Raw genomic sequence first — 17,648 nt, 5'->3', positions numbered from 1 at the left:
GCACAAGGCCCAGCTGCTGGGGAGCTGGTTCAGTACTTTGCCGGCATGGAAAATGCTGCAGGGCCAAGCGATCAGCAGAAAGCCCACGTCTAAGAAGCAAAGGTTGGTCAGATTCCACCTGCCCACTTGTGCCCCTCGTCTGGGAGCTCAGGGCAGGGCTGCACAGAGGGAATGAGCAGGTGGGGGATGGATGGATGGATGGATGGATGGGTGGGTGGATGGATGGGTGGATGGATGGGTGGGTGGATGGGTGGGTGGATGGATGGATGGGTGGATGGGTGGATGGGTGGGTGGATGGGTGGATGGGTGGATGGATGGATGGATGGATGGGTGGATGGATGGATGGATGGGCTATACCATGAAGATACAAAGCCACTACTCCCAGTTCCAACCAGCTGGTCTGGTCCTGGCTGCGACTGGGACTGGAGGCCCAGGCGGCCCTGGTCTGAAGACACAGCAGTCGCTGGCGGGGCCTGGGCATTAGCATTCTGAAAGCACCTGGGGAACAAAATGCTCTGGGGTCTAGCTCCAGTAGGCAAGGCCGGGGGGTCTGCGTTTCGTCCGGCCATTCTGGTGAAGCCAGGGAATGCCGCTGTGAACAGACCAGGCCCTGGAAGGCGAAGCCACCTTCCTGTAAGACTGCGCTCCTGGGCAGAGATGGTCCCCCCCCCCCCTCCCCGGGCAGCCCCCTCACGTGTGCCTCGGAGGCCCAGGCTGGGGCTACAGTGCCCTCTGGTGGCGTCTGGTACACCGTTCCGCAGAGGGAGCAGGCCCGAGGAGGGGAGGATCCCCCTCCCATGCCCCCTCCCCAAATGCAGGGCTGTGTGCCAGGGACGTCCTGGGCTCCTCGCCTACCTTGGCTCACCAGTCCCTGGGGGAAATAGGCCAGCAAGGACCAAGGGCCATCCTGCAGACTCGGAGACACCCTGGCAGTTTGTAACAGGGTTCCTGGACTGCCCCAAAGCCAAACCCGTCCTCTGAAATCCGTCCCTATGTTACAGCCACACTTCCCCAACTCGTTTCTCATTCAGGAGCCGGGTGTGTGTGTGTGTGTGTGTGTGTGTCCCTGTTTTTATCAGGTTCTAATCACAGAAATAAGGGGGTGGGCAGCTTCTGCTAGAGTGAGAGGGGCCAGGAGAGCTGGGGGCTTGGCCTCCCTCCAGCAGGCTGCACCTGCCTCCTCTTCCGGTCCCCTCCAAAAAGGAGGGCCCCATGGCTCCTGGCTGCGCCCAGCAGGTGCCCTCAGCTGGGCGAGGCTGGAGGCTGCTGGGCTGCTCTGGTTCCTGCTGTGTCCTGACTGCCCCCCAGGCACTTTCTCATTTCCTTGATGAGGGCGAGGGGGAGGTGCACTCAGCCGAACATTCATGCCCTGGCAGTAGCAAAGACGGTTCCGGCTCCCAGAGCGGGGCCAGAGTGCAGACAGACCTGTGAGGTTTGGGGTATCCCTTGGGTCTCGGCCTCTGCCGGGGTTCAGTCTTCAGCAGGTGTGGCGCCAGGCTCCAGGTCAGGCTTCTTGGGGGGGGGGGGGGGCCTTCGAAGATCCATGTTTCTTCTCAGTCCCTGTGAAATACACAGGTTAAAGACCTGGCTTTGGCTGCTTGACCACTCTGAGTCTTGCACAAAGCCCACCGCTGCGGGGGCCTCGTCCTGAGAGGACTCCAGCTTCCCGGGTTGGTAGCCATAAACCGTGGCTGCAGGGGGCGGTGGTGGGCTCCGTCCCCAACTTCCTGTCTTCCACTGTGGAACCAGTGGCCTGTGCGTGGGAGGAGGTTGACAGGTGTCACTCAGAGTGTGACTCAGCAGGGGTGACAATGCCCAGCACTCAGTGTGTGTGGCCCAGGAGCTCGTGACGGTGACGCTCAGCATCGGGCACTGTGGATGACGCATTCCCTTTGTCATCACCTGCCACTGATCTTCCCAGCAGCCCTGCGAGGGAATAGCTGTTACTGTCCCTATTTTACCAGTGAGCAAACTGAGGCTTGGAGAGTGATGGAGTCACCCCTGGCTCTGAATAAGTGGGCGGGGGTTCCCGCGTCACATTTCCTGCAGAGACAAACTCTGGGGCTTGCTCAGGAGCTGTCAGGGAGAGAACAGGAGGGTCCGCTGTTCTGGCCCTCAGAGGCCGCAGGAAGGGAGAAGGAGGGAGGGTAGGGTGGCAGGCTGCTTGGAGCTGGAAGGACCCATGCAGATTGTGGATCTCCGGGGCGGGGCAGGGGACAGAGTGTCTTGGATTCACAGTGGGGAAACTGAAGCCAGGCAAGGGAAGAGGCTGGGCAGAGGGCGGCAGTGGCGGGGAGGAGGGAGACCCTCAAAGGCAGCAGGCAGGCGTGACTCCAGCACGCTGCCTCCTGGAAGGTGGAGGGAAGCCTGGCTCCTCCTCTTCTGGGCCCCAGCGGGCCCACGGTGATGAACGGGCCCAGGTGAGTGTGTGGCCCAGAGCGCAAGGCAAGGAGCAGATCAAAGCAGAAGTGGCTGCCAGTGCTGTGGCTGTGACAGCAACAGGTGACCAAAGGCCAGGGCCCTCGGAAGTTGGTGTCCTCCGCCGGTGGGGAGCAGAGGCCACTACCGCAGCTGAGGGTTGGAACCTGGGTCTGGAACAAGGCAGTCGGTGAGAATCCTGCGTGGGTAGCACTAGCAGGGGAGGCGTCTCCAAGCCACTGCCTGGGTTTTAACTCACGAGTTCAGAAACAAGCCTATCAAACACGCTTCTCATCAATAGTCAGTTAAAAATAACACACATCAAAAAATTCCTGCTTCGATCCACAGACGGATCTTTTAGCTTCATTGTTCTTGGATACCTTCTTTGGGAACAACATTTGTTAAGAAAAAAGTCTTGGGCCGGCGCCGCGGCTCACTAGGCTAATCCTCCGCCTAGCGGCGCCGGCACACCGGGTTCTAGTCCCGGTCGGGGCGCCGGATTCTGTCCCGGTTGCCCCTCTTCCAGGCCAGCTCTCTGCTGTGGCCAGGGAGTGCAGTGGAGGATGGCCCAAGTGCTTGAGCCCTGCACCCCATGGGAGACCTGGCTCCTGCCATCGGATCAGCGCGGTGCACCGGCCGCAGCGCACCGGCCGCGGCGGCCATTGGAGGGTGAACCAATGGCAAAGGAAGACCTTTCTCTCTGTCTCTCTCTCTCACTGTCCACTCTGCCTGTCAAAAAAAAAAAAAAAAAAAAAAAAAGAAAAGAAAAAAGTCTTTAAAATGTGGCTCGTGTGTCAATAGTTTGATGCGTTGTTTACATAGATCTTACTCTGTGCCTGGGGTGTGCCTGGAGGTGGCAGTGCTGGTGGCCAAAATGGGTTTCCTCATCTCTGGCATCCACCTAACGGCACCTGCTGCAAATGGTTCTTCTGAGGCCAAGCCTTGAGAGCTCCCAGAGCAGACCCGGGCCACTAAGTGCTCCAGAAATGTCACGGTCTCCTTAATGCCACGAACATTTCCCGTGTGTTGATGCGTGTGCAGCCGTGACAGTGCCATCAACAGAGGGCTTGACAGCGTCCTGCGGGGAGGGGCCACCATTGTCCCTGCAGGGGTGCGAGTCAGGCGTGGGCTCCCTCCCCCTGCTGTAGGCTTTGGGCCATCGGCCAGCTCGACAGCAGCAAAGTGTGTAAGGTTGCTGGGAACAGCGAGTGAGTCTCATGCGGTTTTAAATTACGAGAAGGGAAATTTGAAAGTCAAATGCATCAGTTTTTGGCACAAATTAAAATAAAAAGGTATGCAAGGCAGTAATTACCGCTGTCACGCAATTCCACTGACAACGGCAGCAGCAGAGAGAGCCCCAGATGCCTGTGAAGTGGCCCCTCCTCTGCCCCGGTCTGGCTCACAGCCCTGTGGCCCTCATGGCCTCCCCCGCGTGTGTCCCCGGGCCCTGCTGGTAGCAGCTGGGGCCAGCCTTGTGCTGGAGGTTTTCCTGGTGCATTAATGGCCGTGACTCTGAAACGAAGGCTGCACTCCTGCGTTCACTGCTGAGAGTTGGGGAGCAGTGAGCATATGTCAGGGGCTCTGCAGGGCGGAGGGAAACGTGCAGACAAGGAACAGACGCATGGACTCACGGGGGAGGCAGGTGTGTGGGCACTTACAGCACAGGCATGCCGTGGAGACGAGGGTGTCCACCCCGGGCTGTGCACAGAGCAGAGGAGCAACAGGGGCCTGGGAAAGGCAGTCTGGAAGAGGGGCAGCTGGTCCTGAGACCCCAGGAATGAGTAGGCCCTGCAGTCAGACTGGCAAAGCTTTTCCTTTTGATTTATTATTGATTTGAAAGGCAGAGATACAGAGAGAAAGATCTTCCATCTACTAGTTCACTCCCCAGTTGCTCACAACAGCTGAAGCCAGGAGTCCAGAGCTCAGTCTGGGTCTCCCATGTGCATGGCAGGAACCCAAGCACTTGAGCTGTCACCTGCTGCCTCCCAGGGTGCACAGTAGCAGGGAGCTGGGATCAAAGTGGCGCTGGAGCTTGGACCCAGGCACAGCGATGTGGGATGCGAGTGTTCCGAGTGATGTCTTAACCACTGACACATGTAAAACTTTGCATACCAAGCACTACTGAGGTGTGACAGGTGGGTCCGTGTTGCCATGTGGGAATGAAGATGGTCCCATTCCCCTGGGAAGCAAGTTGGCACCCTTTGCAACGACTGTGTAGACCTAATGATTTCACTGTTGGAAATGGTCTGTGTGTGTTTTAAGATTTATTTATTTATTTATTTGATAGGCAGAAGTACAGAACGAGAGGGAGAGAAGGGGTGAGGGACATAGGGAGAGAATCTTCCATCCATTGGTTCACTTCCCAAATGGCCGCAATGGCTAGGGCTGGGCCAGGCCGAAGCCAGGAGCCAGGAGCTTCTTCCGGGTCTCCCACGGACTTGGGCCATCTTCCACTGCTTTCCCACAAGGGCTGCCATTACACTGTGGAGGCCTCTGTGCTGTTCAGTGGCCAGATGCCTCTCTCCTCACTGTGTCCACCTGAGCTGAGTCTAGGAACCTTGGAAACACCTGAGCCACCTCCCAGGGCAGTGAGTCTGGGGTGGAACGCTGGCCCACCCACGAAGCCTCCTTAAACATTTCCAGCCCACCCTTTTTTTTTTTTTTTTTTAAACAGGCAGAGTGGACAGTGAGAGAGAGAGACAGAGAGAAAGGTCTTCCTTTTGCCATTGGTTCACCCTCCAATGGCCGGCGCGGCCGGCGCACCGCACTGATCCGAAGGAAGGAGCCAGGTGCTTCTCCTGGTCTCCCATGCGGGTGCAGGGCCCAAGCACTTGGGCCATCCTCCACTGCACTCCCTGGCCACAGCAGAGAGCTGGCCTGGAAGAGGGGCAACCGGGACAGAATCCGGCGACCCGACCGGGACTAGAACCCGTTGTGCCGGCGCCGCAAGGCGGAGGATTAGCCTATTGAGCCACGACGCCGGCCTCCAGCCCACCTTAAGGGACAAGAACAAGGCGGAAGTGAAAGCAGAAGGTGCTGGGTGTGAGGGTGCCTGGCTGTCTCTCAGAGGCTTGCAGCATGGCGGAGCGCAGCTGCATAGGGCTCAGGGCGGTGACCTGCTGCGGAGAGCTCCCGGCCGGCCCTAGGGCTACCTGTGGGGTAAGTTACAGGCCTGCTTGCAAGCCCTGTGCAGAGGGCTTGAGGGCCTCTGTGAACACCTTTTCCAAAATCTCCTGAGGCGTTTGGCTCAGGGGTGGAGACCTAAGACATCACTTGGGACACCTGCGCCCCGCCCCGTGTCGTGTCTCGTGTTCACATCCCACTCCTCCTCCACCTTCTCCTTATTTAATTTGAAAGGCAGAGTTGCAGAGAGGGAGGGAGGGGGGAGGAACACCCCCCCCCACACACACACAAACACACCACCCGCTGGTTCACTCCCCCAATGCCTGGCTGGGAAGATCTCTCTCTACCACTCTGCCTTTCAAATTTTACAAAACACCTGAAGCACTTAAGGAACACCGTGAAATTTTGCTAGAGCTCGGCGCAGGTTCGTGGGTACTATTTTAGTCTCTCTGCTTGTCTCTATGTTCCAAACGGTTCGTGATTTTTATAAGTGTTTAATGGCAGGGCCAGGTAGGCGTTCTGACTCTTGGGCTGATGGCTGGCCACCCAGGTGTCCCTTTATAGTGATTTGTTGCCTTGTGCTTCCGCTCTCTGTAGGGATGTGACATTTCACAGTTTTTAAAGGTAAAAAAAAAGAACGCATAGGCGAGAGGCTGGGGCTAGAGGAGCAGCAGGAGGCCTGGGAGCTGAGGGAGTGCCGGAGTCCTCACTCGGATGTGCGGGCCCCGGGGAGCAGCAGCTCAGCTGATTGCCCTGCTCCTGCCCCGCCTGCCTGCCTCCAGGTGCTGGCCTGTGGGGCCAGGCCTGACTCAGTCCCAGTTCCACCTGCGTGAGGCTAGGTGCGCAGTGAGCATGGCGGTGGGGGACAGGCACTGAGCAGCCCACTGGGTTTGATGCAGCCATGGCTTCGTGGCCTGCAGCTGAGGTTGTTAGGAGCCGGGCATTTCTTGTTGGGGCAGGGGTACCGGCTGTGTTGGTGGAGCCGTGGGGCAACCTGTGTAGGGAGAGAGGACAGAGGGCCCAGGGCAGCTGCTGTGTGGTGCCACTGTCCGGTCCCCAGTGAGCTCAGCAGGTGTGTCTGGGGCTCGGGAAGCTTGGTGGAGACGCAGCATGGGCCGGGAGGAGTGGGAAGCTGAGCTTTTCCTGGGGAATCAAGAGACCAGCTTCGAGGGCAAAGGACGCGGTTTGTTAAACTCTGCCAAGTTCTCTCCACATAGGCCCTGGGGAACCAAACCCTGGTGCTGCACTTGGCTGGGGCGGACTGTGGCTGCGGGGCTGGCATCAGGGAGAAGCTGAGTGATGTAGCAGACAGGAAGTCTTACTAAGAAAACTTTCAGACATTAAACAAAAAAAAAAAAAAAAAAAAGAGGTTGATTGGGGCCTGAACACACCGGGTGTGCCCTGTGTTCCTCGGCAGATAGAGTTAGAGAGACAGAGAAAGGTCTTCCTTTTTCCGTTGGTTCGCCCCCCAAGTGGCCACTACGGCTGGCACACTGCACTGATCCAAAGCCAGGAGCCAGGTGCTTCCTCCTGGTCTCCCATGTGGGTGCAGGGCCCAGAGAGCTGGCCTGGAAGAGGAGCAACCAGGACAGAATCCAGTGCCCCAACCGGGGCTAGAACCCGGGGTGCCGGCGCTGTAGGCAGAGGATTAGCCCAGTGAGCTGCAGCGCCGTCAGGGCGCCTGCTTCTAACATGCGCAGCATGAACGCCCTCCAGAGAATTGTTTCACATCTTTTCAAGCTTCATGTAAGTAGTGTCTTTGCCCCTCAGTTCCCCCCTAATGCTCTTAACATTTTTAAAAAATATTTATTTGAAAGGTAGAGTATGTGCGTGTGTGTCAGAGAGAGGTGGGGGAGAGAGACAGAGATAGTCCATCAGCTGGTTCACTCCCCAGATGGCCACAATGGCCAGAGCTGAGCTAATCCAAAGCCAGGAGCCAGGAGCTTCTTTGGAGTCTCCCATGTGGGTGCAGGGCCCCAGGCACATTAACAGGGAGCTGGATTGGAAGTGGAACAGCCAGGGCTCACAACCATGCCTGTTTGGGATGCTGGAGTCATAGGCGCTGGCTACATTTTTTTCTAAGATTCATTTTTCAATTTATTTGAAAGGCAGAGTATTAGAGAAGGAGAGACAGAGAGATTGTCCATTTGCTGGTTCACTCTCCAAATGGCCACAGTGGTGGTGGCTGGGCCAGTGGGTGCAGGGGCCCAAGCACTTGAGATATCTTCTGCTGCTTTCCCAGCCACATACAGGAGATGATCTTGAACCTGCACCCACGTGGGATGCTGGTGTGGCAGGTGGAGGCTTAACCACGGTGCCACAGCACCAGCCTGACACGTTCTTGAAAGACCTTCACCAAGCCCTGAAGCTCAAGTGTGTTACCCTCCCTCCCTCTGCCCCTCCCCTCCTTCCTTCCTTCCTTTCTCCTTGTTTTCTCCCCCCACCCCCACCACTTCCAATCCAGCTTCTTATTAATGTGCCTGGGAGGCAGCAATGATGGCTCCAGAACTTGGGCCCCTGCCGCCCATGTGTGAGACCTGAATGCAGTTCCTGGCTCCTGGATTTGGCATCGCCCAGCCATAGCTGTTGCAGTCATCTGCGGGGCAAACCAGCAGATGGACGCTCTCTCTCTCTGTCTCGCCCTCTCTGCCTCTGTAATTCTGATTTTTCAATAAATAAAAAATATTTAAAAAGATGAAAAAACACGAATCCACACAGGCCTATTAAGAAATGGATAGTTGGCCAGCGCCGTGGCTCACTAGGCTAATCCTCCGCCTTGCGGCGCCAGCACACCGGGTTCTAGTCCCTGCCGGGGCGCCGGATTCTTCCCGGTTGCCCTTCTTCCAGGCCAGCTCTCTGCTGTGGCCCGGGAGTGCAGTGGAGGATGGCCCAAGTGCTTGGGCCCTGTACCCCATGGGAGACCAGGAGAAGCACCTGGCTCCTGGCTTTGGATCAGCTCAGTGCACCAGCTGTGGCAGCCATTGGAGGGTGAACCAACGGCAAAAGGAAGACCTTTCTCTCTGTCTCTCTCTCTCACTGTCCACTCTGCCTGTAAAAAAAAAAAAAAAAAAGATTGTAAACAGTAAATAATACGCAGTAGGGAGGGGGGGATGTCTGTGCCAGAGAGCCAAGGAGGACCCTCCTAGGTAACCTGAGCCGCAGAACCCGGAGAAGCTCGGTTAGGAAAGGCTGACTCTTCACGAGTGGCTGGTTAGCAACTTTTAATTAAAATATGAAATCTCGGGCTAACATACTGAAATTCTCCTTCTGTTTTATACTTCTGCCTTCTATCACTTTCTTGTGTTTGAAATTGGAGCTGGGGAGCTGGCTGTGGCGCAGTGGGTTGGGCCGCCGTCTGCAGTGTCGGCATCCCCTGTGGGTGCTGGCTCACGTCCTGGCTGCCCCACTTCTGATCCAGCTCCCCACTGTGTGCCTGAGGAAGCCGCAGAAGATGGTTCAAGTGCTGGGGCCCCTGCAGCCAATGTGGGAGACCCCGATGAAGCGCCTGGCTTCAGCCTGGCCCAGCTCTGGCTGTTGCAGCCATTTGAAGGAGAGAACCAGTGGATGGAAGACCTCTCTCTATCTCTCCGTAATTCTGAATTTCAAATAAATAAAATATAAAGAGCAAGCAAGAGATGGGAAGGCAGTGGTGAGGGCGCGTGGCCTTGGATATTACACCCAGGCTTCTCCGATGTGTGGCAGAGGTGAACAGCAAGGCAACGTGTTGGTTTGGGAGGCTCACGCCCTAGTGGGAAGTCTGATTATATTTCAGGAACTCTGTGAATTTACTGCCTTCTTATTTGCTCTTAGTTGAGAAAACTTTTTTTTTTTTTAAGATTAATTTATTTGACTGGCAGAGGTTACAGGTAGAGACACAGAGAGGTCTTCCATCCACTGCTTCAATCCACAAATGGCTACAGTAGCCAGAGCAGGGACAGGCCAGAGCTGGGGGCCAGGAACTCCATGTGGGTCTCCCACGTGGGAGGCAGGGGTCCAAGCACTTGCGCCATCACCTGCTGCCTTCCCAGGTGCATTAGCAGGGGGCTGGATCGAAAGCGGAGCAGCTGGGACTTGGACTGAAGCCCATATGGATGCTGGCACCGCAGGCAGTGGCCTGACCATCTGCACCACAGCACCTGCGCATAGGAAACCCTTCTCAGAACTGCCGCAGCTCGCCCCGTCTGTGCGGAGCAACCACACAAAGGCTTTGTCTTGGGCCTGGGACCTGAGCCATGAGGAAGCTCTCCCGTTGTGTTCATGACCCCAGTTTGGGAATCACTGGCTTTGGGACACGGGTAGGGCTTGTTCAGCACAGGACCTGGGCCACGGAAAGCATTCAGTAAAGCATGGATAGGAAAAGAAAAACTTCTCTTCCCACAAAAGTGAATTTGACATCCCTCTCATGTTTTTGAACACTGTTGGGACTTAAGTGAATGGAGTTGGCTTCAGTTTTCTGAGATGTCACATCAGTGTTCGCTTGTTTGGTGACCACGTCTTGTGCATGTTCATGTATGATTATATATCCAAGGATAAAAGCATTTCAGGTGGGGCCGGCGTGGTGGCATAGTAGGTTAAGTCTCCACCTGCAGCACTGGCACTCCATATGGGTGCCTATTTGTGTCCTGGCTGCTCCTCTGCCAATCCAGCTCTCTGCTGATGGCCTGAGAAAGCAGTAGAAGATGGCCCAAGTGCTGGGCCCCTGTACCTGTCTGGGAGATCTGGAAGGAGCTCCTGGCTCCTGGCTTTGGATTGGCCCAGCTTTGGCCATTGTGGCCATTTGGGAAGTGAACCAGCAGATGGAAGATATCTCTCTCTCTCTCTCTCTCTCTCAAAAGATTTTACTTAGTTATCTGAGAGCTGGAGTTTACAGACAGTGAGAGGGAGAGACAGAAAAGTCTTCCATTCACTGGTTCACTCCTCAAATGGGCTCATCGGTCAGAGCTGAGCCGATCAGGAGCCTGGAGCTTCCTCCGAGTCTGCCACACAGGTGCAGGGGCCCAAATGACTGGACCATCTTCTGTTTTCCCAGGCCACAGCGGAGAGCTGGATCGCAAGAAGAGCAGCCGGGACTAAAACTGGTGCCCATATGGGATGCAGGCGCCGCAGGCAGAGGGTTAACCTACTGTGCCATAGTGCTGGCCCCAGAAGATCTTTCTCTCTACCTCTGCCTCTCTCTGTAACTCTACCTCTCAAATAAATAAAGTCTTTAAAAAATTAATGTTTCGGGGCTGTCACTGTGCAGCAGGTTAAGCTGCTGCCTGTGATGCTGGCATCCCATGGGGCATGCCCCGGCTGCTCCACTTCCAATCCAGCTCCCTGCTAATGCTCTTGGGAAAGCATCAGAGGATGGCCCAAGTGCTTGGACCCCTGCCACCCACTTGAGAGATCCCTGGCTCCTGGTTTCAGCTTGGCCCATCTCTGGCTATTGCAGCCATTTGGGGAGTGAACCAACAGATGGAAGACCTCACTCCTCCCCCCTCTCCCTCTCCCTCTCTCTTTTAGACAAATCTGTAAAAGAAGCATTTTGGGTTTCTTGGGGTGGACGTGTGGCCCAGCGGCTGGGAGCCCATGTCCCGTGTTAGAGCTGTCTGGATTCTATACTTTGCTCTGCTCCTGACTCCAGTTTCCTGCCAGTGCTGACCCTGGGAGACAGTGGTGATAGCTCACTCATGTGGGAGACCCAGATGGAGTCCTTGGCTCCAGGCTTCAGCCCGGCCCAGTCTTGGCCAGTGGATGGGAGCTCACTCTCTGCCTCTGAAATCCATTCATGAATTAATATTTTTCAAGTTGCAAATGAGTAATTTCTTTTTTTAAAAGAATTATCTTAGAAGGCCGGCGCCGTGGTTCACTAGGCTAATCCTCCACCTTGCGGCGCCGGCACACCGGGTTCTAGTCCCGGTCGGGGCGCTGGATTCTGTCCCAGTTGCCCCTCTTCCAGGTCAGCTCTCTGCTGTGGCCCGGGAGTGCAGTGGAGGATGGCCCAAGTGCTTGGGCCCTGCACCCCATGGGAGACCAGGATAAGCACCTGGCTCCTGGCTTCGGATCAGCGCGGTATGCCCGCTGCAGCGCGCCGGCTGTGGCGGCCATTGGAGGGTGAACCAACAGCAAAGGAAGACCTTTCTCTCTGTCTCTCTCTCTCACTGTCCACTCTGCCTGTCAAGAAAAAAAAATTATCTTCGAAGAGATACACAGAGACAGAGACTGGGAGAGAGAGATGCCTCATTGCCTAGATGGCCACCGCAGGGCCAGGCTGAAGCCGGGAGCTTCCTCCAGGTCTCCCACGTTGGTGGCAGGGGCCCAGGCACTTGGGACATCTTCTACCACTTTCCCAAGCCATATGCAGGGAGCTGGATTGGAAGTGGAGCAGCCGGGTCTCAAACCAGCGCCCATATGGGATGCTGGCACTGCAGGTGTCTTTTTCTGATACACCCCTGTGCTGGCCCCCACACATATGAATTTCAAACGTTGAGATGAAGTGTACATAATGTTTATCATGTGAACCCTTCCTGAGTGGCCAGTCTGTTGTTGGCTGCATTCCATTGCTGAGCCCTCTTCGCTACCATTCCTCTCCCGAACTTTTTCACTGTCCCAGACTGAGACTCCAGGTACAATGGACCATGACCTCCCCCCACCCCCCAATCCCTTCCCCCAGGCCTTGGCAGCCAGCTCTCTGTTCCCTGTCCCTAGGATTCTATTCTAGGCACCTCATATATGTGGACTCACACAGTACTTCCCGCCTCTTTTTTTTTTTTTCAGCATAGTGTTCGAGGTTTATCCATGTTGGAGCTTGAATCAGAATTCCCTTCCTATAACATTTTTTTTTGTATGTGTGATCATTTGAAAGGCAGAGTGACAGAGAGAGCTTCCATCTGCTGGCTCATTCCCCCAATAGTCACAGTAGCCAGGCTTGGGGCAAGCAAAAAGCAGGGGCCTGGAACTCCATCTGGGTGTCCTACAAGCATTTGCTTTCTCAGAAGGGAGCTGGATTGGCAGTGGAGTAGCCAGGCCTCGAACTGGCACTTGCATGGATGCTGGTGTTTCAGGTGGTGGCTTAACCCACGTGCCACAGCGCTGGCCCCTCCCTCCCTTCTTCGGTGGGCAGAATAACCCACCGTAGGGACACAGCACATGTATCCAGCCGTGCAGTGCACATTTGGTCGCGTCCATGTTTTGAGTCCTGTGGATGGCACTGCTGTGAGCGGGTGTGCAGGATCTGATCTCCTGTTGTCAGTTCTTGTCCGTATACACCCAGGGGCGGAGCTGCGGGGTGCTGTGGCCACGGTGTTTAACGTCTGAGGAACCAGCCACTGTTTTCCACACTCACTTCACTGTCTCACATTTGCATCTTACATCTGTGCAGTGCACACTTTCCAAATCTCCGCGCGTCCTCGTGGCCAGTTGCATAAGAGCCGTTCTCAGGGGTGTGAAGTGGTATCTTCTTGTGGCTTTGATTTGCATCTCCCCAATGCGAGAGAGGCTGAGCGTCTGCCTGTGCTTATTGGCCATCGTATGAATTTCGGAACACGACTCCCTTCATGTCAATTCGAATTTGCAAGTCAAATATTCTGAATGAGTGAGGTAAGTTTCACATTTACAACTATGAATTTTTTTTAAAATGATTTGTAATCTGGGACAGAGCTCATTGAAGATAACAAGAAGCAAAAGAGCTCAACAAATTTTTGTTGGCGTGCTTACCAACAGTTGCTCCATTTTTTTAATACATATTATTCTATTGTCAAAAAAGATAATGGGGCAGGCGTTTGGCACAGCAGTTGACCCCTCCCTTGTGGGAAGCCTGCATCCAGTCCTAACGCTGCTGCCTCCAGCCTCCTGCTGATGTGCGCCCTGGAGGCGGCAGATGCGATGGCTCCAGGACTTGGGTTCCTGCTGCCCGCCAGACCTGGATACAATTTCTTCCTCCTGGCTTCTGCCTGGCCCAATCCTGGCTGTTGCAGGCATTTGAGTGGACCAGAGAATGAAACTCTCTCTCTCAAATAAATACATTAAAGCAAACCGCAAGCAGCAGAGTCCTCTGAGCCCACCCAGAGAAAGGCCATGTGAGGGTGCCGCCGGAAGTCCACACGGTGGTCTGGGAGCAGGAGGGCCCTCCCCAGAGACGTGGTCAGCCAGTACCTTGCCTGGAGTTGCAGCTCCAGAACCACGAGAGGGGATTCCTGTCGTTTGTGCCGTGTGGTCTGCGGTGTTTTGCGGTGATGGCCTGAGCTGACCGCATCCGACTTGGCTCCGGGAGCCCTGCATATCCCTTAGTCCTGATGAGGTACCCCCTTCCCATAGGGGCTGGGAGCCTGCTGCCCTAGAATAAACCAGCACCCAAAGCAATGCAGGCCCTCCCTGGGTGTCCAGCCTGGGTGGCTAGCACCCCCTGCTGGGCCTCCACCGAGTAGCCACCTGAGCCGGGAAAGCGGCCTCTGGTGGACACGTGTCATTCTCTGCATTGCCATTCTCCCTGCGTTCTGCACACCTGTTTCTCAGATTCAGATTTTTTTTTTAATTTAAATATCTATTTATTTGAAAGTTAGAGTTACACAGAGAGGAGATGCAGAGAGAGAGAGAGCGAGCGAGCGAGAGTGCGAGAGCAAGTGAACTTCCATCTGAAGCCAGGAGCTGCTTCCAGGTCTCCCACGTGGGTGCAGGGGCCCAAGGACTTGTGCCATCTTCCACTGCTTCCCCAGGCCATAGCAGAGAGCTGGATCAGAAGTGGAGTAGCCAGGACTTGAACTGGTGCCCATATGGGATGCTGGCAGTGTAGGTGGTGGCTTTACCTGCTATGCCACACACTGGCCTGATCCAGATTCTAATCAGCTCCCTGAGGGTCACTGATTTCTGAACCCTTCCCAGGGCACTTGCCCTGTGTCCTCTCACTCTCCTCTTCCCTCACCCTCCTGGAGGGGACAAAAGTGGCACAGGGAGCCTGAGGCCCCGCCTTGGCCTGGGAAGTGGAACAGGGTTGTTTTCTTTGTGGCGGGACCTGGATGCCCTCCGACACACACCCATCCAGGGAGACCTTTGGTGGAAGCAGAAGGGGTGCATACAACTCCAGCTCTGCAGCAAGAGGAATCTGGGTGGAGCGCAGCCGTGCGGGTGGTGGGAAAGTTGCGGAGTTCATGGTGGCGATGGTTGCACAACTTGGTCACCACACCAACGACCACTGAGATCACTGTAAGTCTGGAATTGGTGTATTAGCTTTTTGTCCCTGTAACTAAATGCCTGACACAGGCTACATATAAAGGAAGGTTTATTTCAGCTTACGGTTTGGGAGATTCACAGTCTAAGATCATGGGTGTGTGTGGCAGGGCTGGTGGTATTTGTGTGTGTGACATTGGTATGGCCATCTGGCGAGGCCAGAGGATGGTAGGAGTGAAGTGTGTGCCAAGGAACAACCACATGGTGAGCCAGGAAGCAGAGTGGCTGTGCCCTGTCCAGATGGGTAACCAACCCTCTTGGGAGAGCTGTCCTGGGTGGGCACACCCCACCCTACCACCTAGAGACCTGCCATTGGGCCCATCTTCTTAATACCCTAATATTTACCCTTCCATAAGACTGTGGGGACTGAGCCTTTTTTTTTTTTTTTTAATTTATTTATTTTACTTGAGAAGCAGAGTTACAGAGAGAGAGGGAGAGACACAGAGAGATCTTCCATCCACTGGTTTACCCTCCAAATGGCTGCAGCAGCTGAGCTGGGCTAATCCAAAGCCAGGATCTAGGAGCTTCTTCCGGGTTTCCCATGCAGGTGCAAGGGCCCAAGTACCTGGGCCAGCTTCTACTGCTTTCCCAGGCCATCAGCAGGGAGTTGGATCAGAAGTGAGGCAACTGGGTCCCTGACCGGTGCTGCAGGTAGATGTTTCATTTACTATGCCACAGCGCCGGCCCCTGGGGACCAAACCTTGAACACATGGGCCTTCAGGGTCACCCAAACCCATTCAAACCACAGCTGGCGGCGTGTGAATCACACCTTAGTAGAACCGATTGAAACCCCAGCCTCCCAGGGTTGTGCTAATGGCCATCGTGCTGGTCAGGTGAGGTCAGGTGTGCTGGGCTCACACACAGCACAGGGCTGAGGGCCACCGCCCTGCAGGGCCCTTGCTCAGGAATCGCTCTGCCTTGGCAGTTCCGAGCCCTCTCCCGCCCAGCCGTGTAGGAACTTCAGTCCTACCTCTTCCACACGGCAGCCTCTCCCAGTGCTGAGTGGAGCAGCAGAGGTGGGGTCAGACCCAGGTCATAGCATGGGGTTCTGGTCTGGGAAGCCAGTGGGGTGCCTCTAGGCCTGGCTGCCCCCATCAGGCTCACCTGGCTGCAGCCTCCACTTGGACACTGGGAGCTGAGTGGTCACCAGCGCAGCCTCTCCCTGCAGCCAGGTGGCACTGCGGGCGGCAGTGGCTCTGGGCTGCCCTTAGCCGGATGGGCTTGGGAGTGGAGGGAGCCATCGTGGGTCCTAGCTGGTGCAGCCTGGCCCTCCTCAGGCCCATGCAGACCTGCTCAGCTGCTTAAGTGAGGCCAGGCCAAGGACCCAGGGTGCCTCATGCTGTCCTGCCTTCGCGTCCTCCCTGACCAGCTACAGAGGGAGAAGTAATAGGCTCCTTGGGCTCCAGTGAGGGAAGGCCAGGCCACTGCTCCAGCCCATTCTGCACTAAGCTCATTTTCTCAGCATAAAGGAGACAGGTGCCAAGGGCTCATCGTGCCCCTGCATCCCTGGAGGTCCCCTGTTCCCTGTGTCCTTCATGTTCCAGGACTGGGTCTAGGCCATGGGTCAGGCTATTCCCCCCTTATCCTGCCAGTGCCAAGCACCTGCTTGCCCAGGCTCCTGGCTTCTTTATAAACTGTGGAGGCCTCAGAGGGGCCAGGCAGGCTGGGCAACTGCCTCTTCCACCCCTCCCCTTTGGATAAGCCATGGCTTCTCAAGTGCAGGGGGCCACAGCTGACCAGTAGAGACAGGCGCAGCAGGCTCCAAGGCCAACCTGCAGGCCTGGGCTTGTGGCTCAAGTGCTCTTGTCCCCCTGTCTGCTTCTAGAAACTTCTCTGCAGGAAGGCTCTGGAGACCACAGGTGCTCCAGGCTGCTGCCACCATGTGGCGAGATCCTTCTGCTCTACACCTCTCTTGGGGGACCCGAGGGCCAGCGGGGTGCAGAAGCTACCAACACTGGCATCAGAGAACCAGGTTCCAGTGCCAGCTGTCCCCTTCCTCGCTGGCCTGGCCCGCGCCACCTCTTGTGTAGAATGGGGGTTGGGGAGGTGTGGTGGGACAGCAGGAAGCTGCTGCTTGGACACCACATCCCGCATGCATCAGAGTGCGGTCTGAGTCCCAGCGCTCCACTCTGACCCAGCTCCCTGCTAATGCACCTGGGAAAGCAACAGAAGAGGCTCCAGGTTCTTGGTTCCCTACCAGCCAGGTGGGAGACCTGGATGGAGTTCTGACTCCTGCTTTTGGCCTGGCCTAGCCCCGGCTGCGGTGGGCATTTGGGGAGTGAACCAGTGGATGGAAGATCTGTTCCTCATATAGATAAATACATGTTTGTTTTTTTTTTTTTAATTTTTGACAGAGTGGACAGTGAGAGAGAGAGACAGAGAGAAAGGTCTTCCTTTTGCCGTTGGTTCACCCTCCAATGGCTGCCGTGGCCAGCGCACTGTGGCTGGCGCCCTGCGCTGATCCAAAGCCAGGAGCCAGGTGCTTCTCCTGGTCTCCCATGCGGGTGCAGGGCCCAAGGACTTGGGACATCCTCCACTGCACTCCCTGGCCATAGCAGAGAGCTGGCCTGGAAGAGGGGCAACCGGGACAGAATCCGGCACCCCAACCGGGACTAGAACCCAGTGTGCCGGCGCTGCAAGGCGGAGGATTAGCCTAGTGAGCCACAGCGCCGACCAGATAAATACATGTTTTAAAAGTGGGGATAATCCTATGGTGGTGAAGACTAAACTGTGCCACCTTTACCTCCCACTCCTGCTGGCTGCTGGCCCTCCCCACGGCCCACCTCAGCTCCATTTGGAGCTGCTAGCTCTGCTAGCGTTGCAGTACCAGGGATAGCCACAAGGTGGCAGTCAACCCAGCTCCACTCTCCAGGGCTGCAGCTTGCAGGCCTCTGGATTTACTA

At 56.0% G+C, this 17,648-nt stretch overlaps 1 long non-coding RNA gene across 3 annotated transcripts; it reads left to right on the top strand.

Annotated features, from left to right (window-relative positions):
- The first annotated feature begins 1,538 nt into the window (after positions 1–1,538).
- LOC149124357 (uncharacterized) lies at positions 1,539–17,311 on the top strand. 3 transcript variants are annotated; one of them, XR_016214305.1, is made up of 2 exons: positions 1,539–5,577; positions 10,571–17,311. It is a non-coding gene; the product is annotated as an uncharacterized LOC149124357 (long non-coding RNA). The 3 variants fall into 3 exon arrangements; XR_016214307.1 differs by lacking the exon at positions 1,539–5,577 and adding an exon at positions 5,588–5,965; XR_016214306.1 differs by lacking the exon at positions 1,539–5,577 and adding an exon at positions 5,976–6,613.
- Positions 17,312–17,648: the final 337 nt, after the last annotated feature.

This window comes from Oryctolagus cuniculus, chromosome 10, assembly GCF_051225735.1.
Source record: "Oryctolagus cuniculus isolate XC-2025 breed Fujian yellow rabbit chromosome 10, ASM5122573v1, whole genome shotgun sequence".
NCBI lineage: Eukaryota > Metazoa > Chordata > Mammalia > Lagomorpha > Leporidae > Oryctolagus > Oryctolagus cuniculus.
This window is presented reverse-complemented; position numbering and strand designations above follow the sequence as displayed.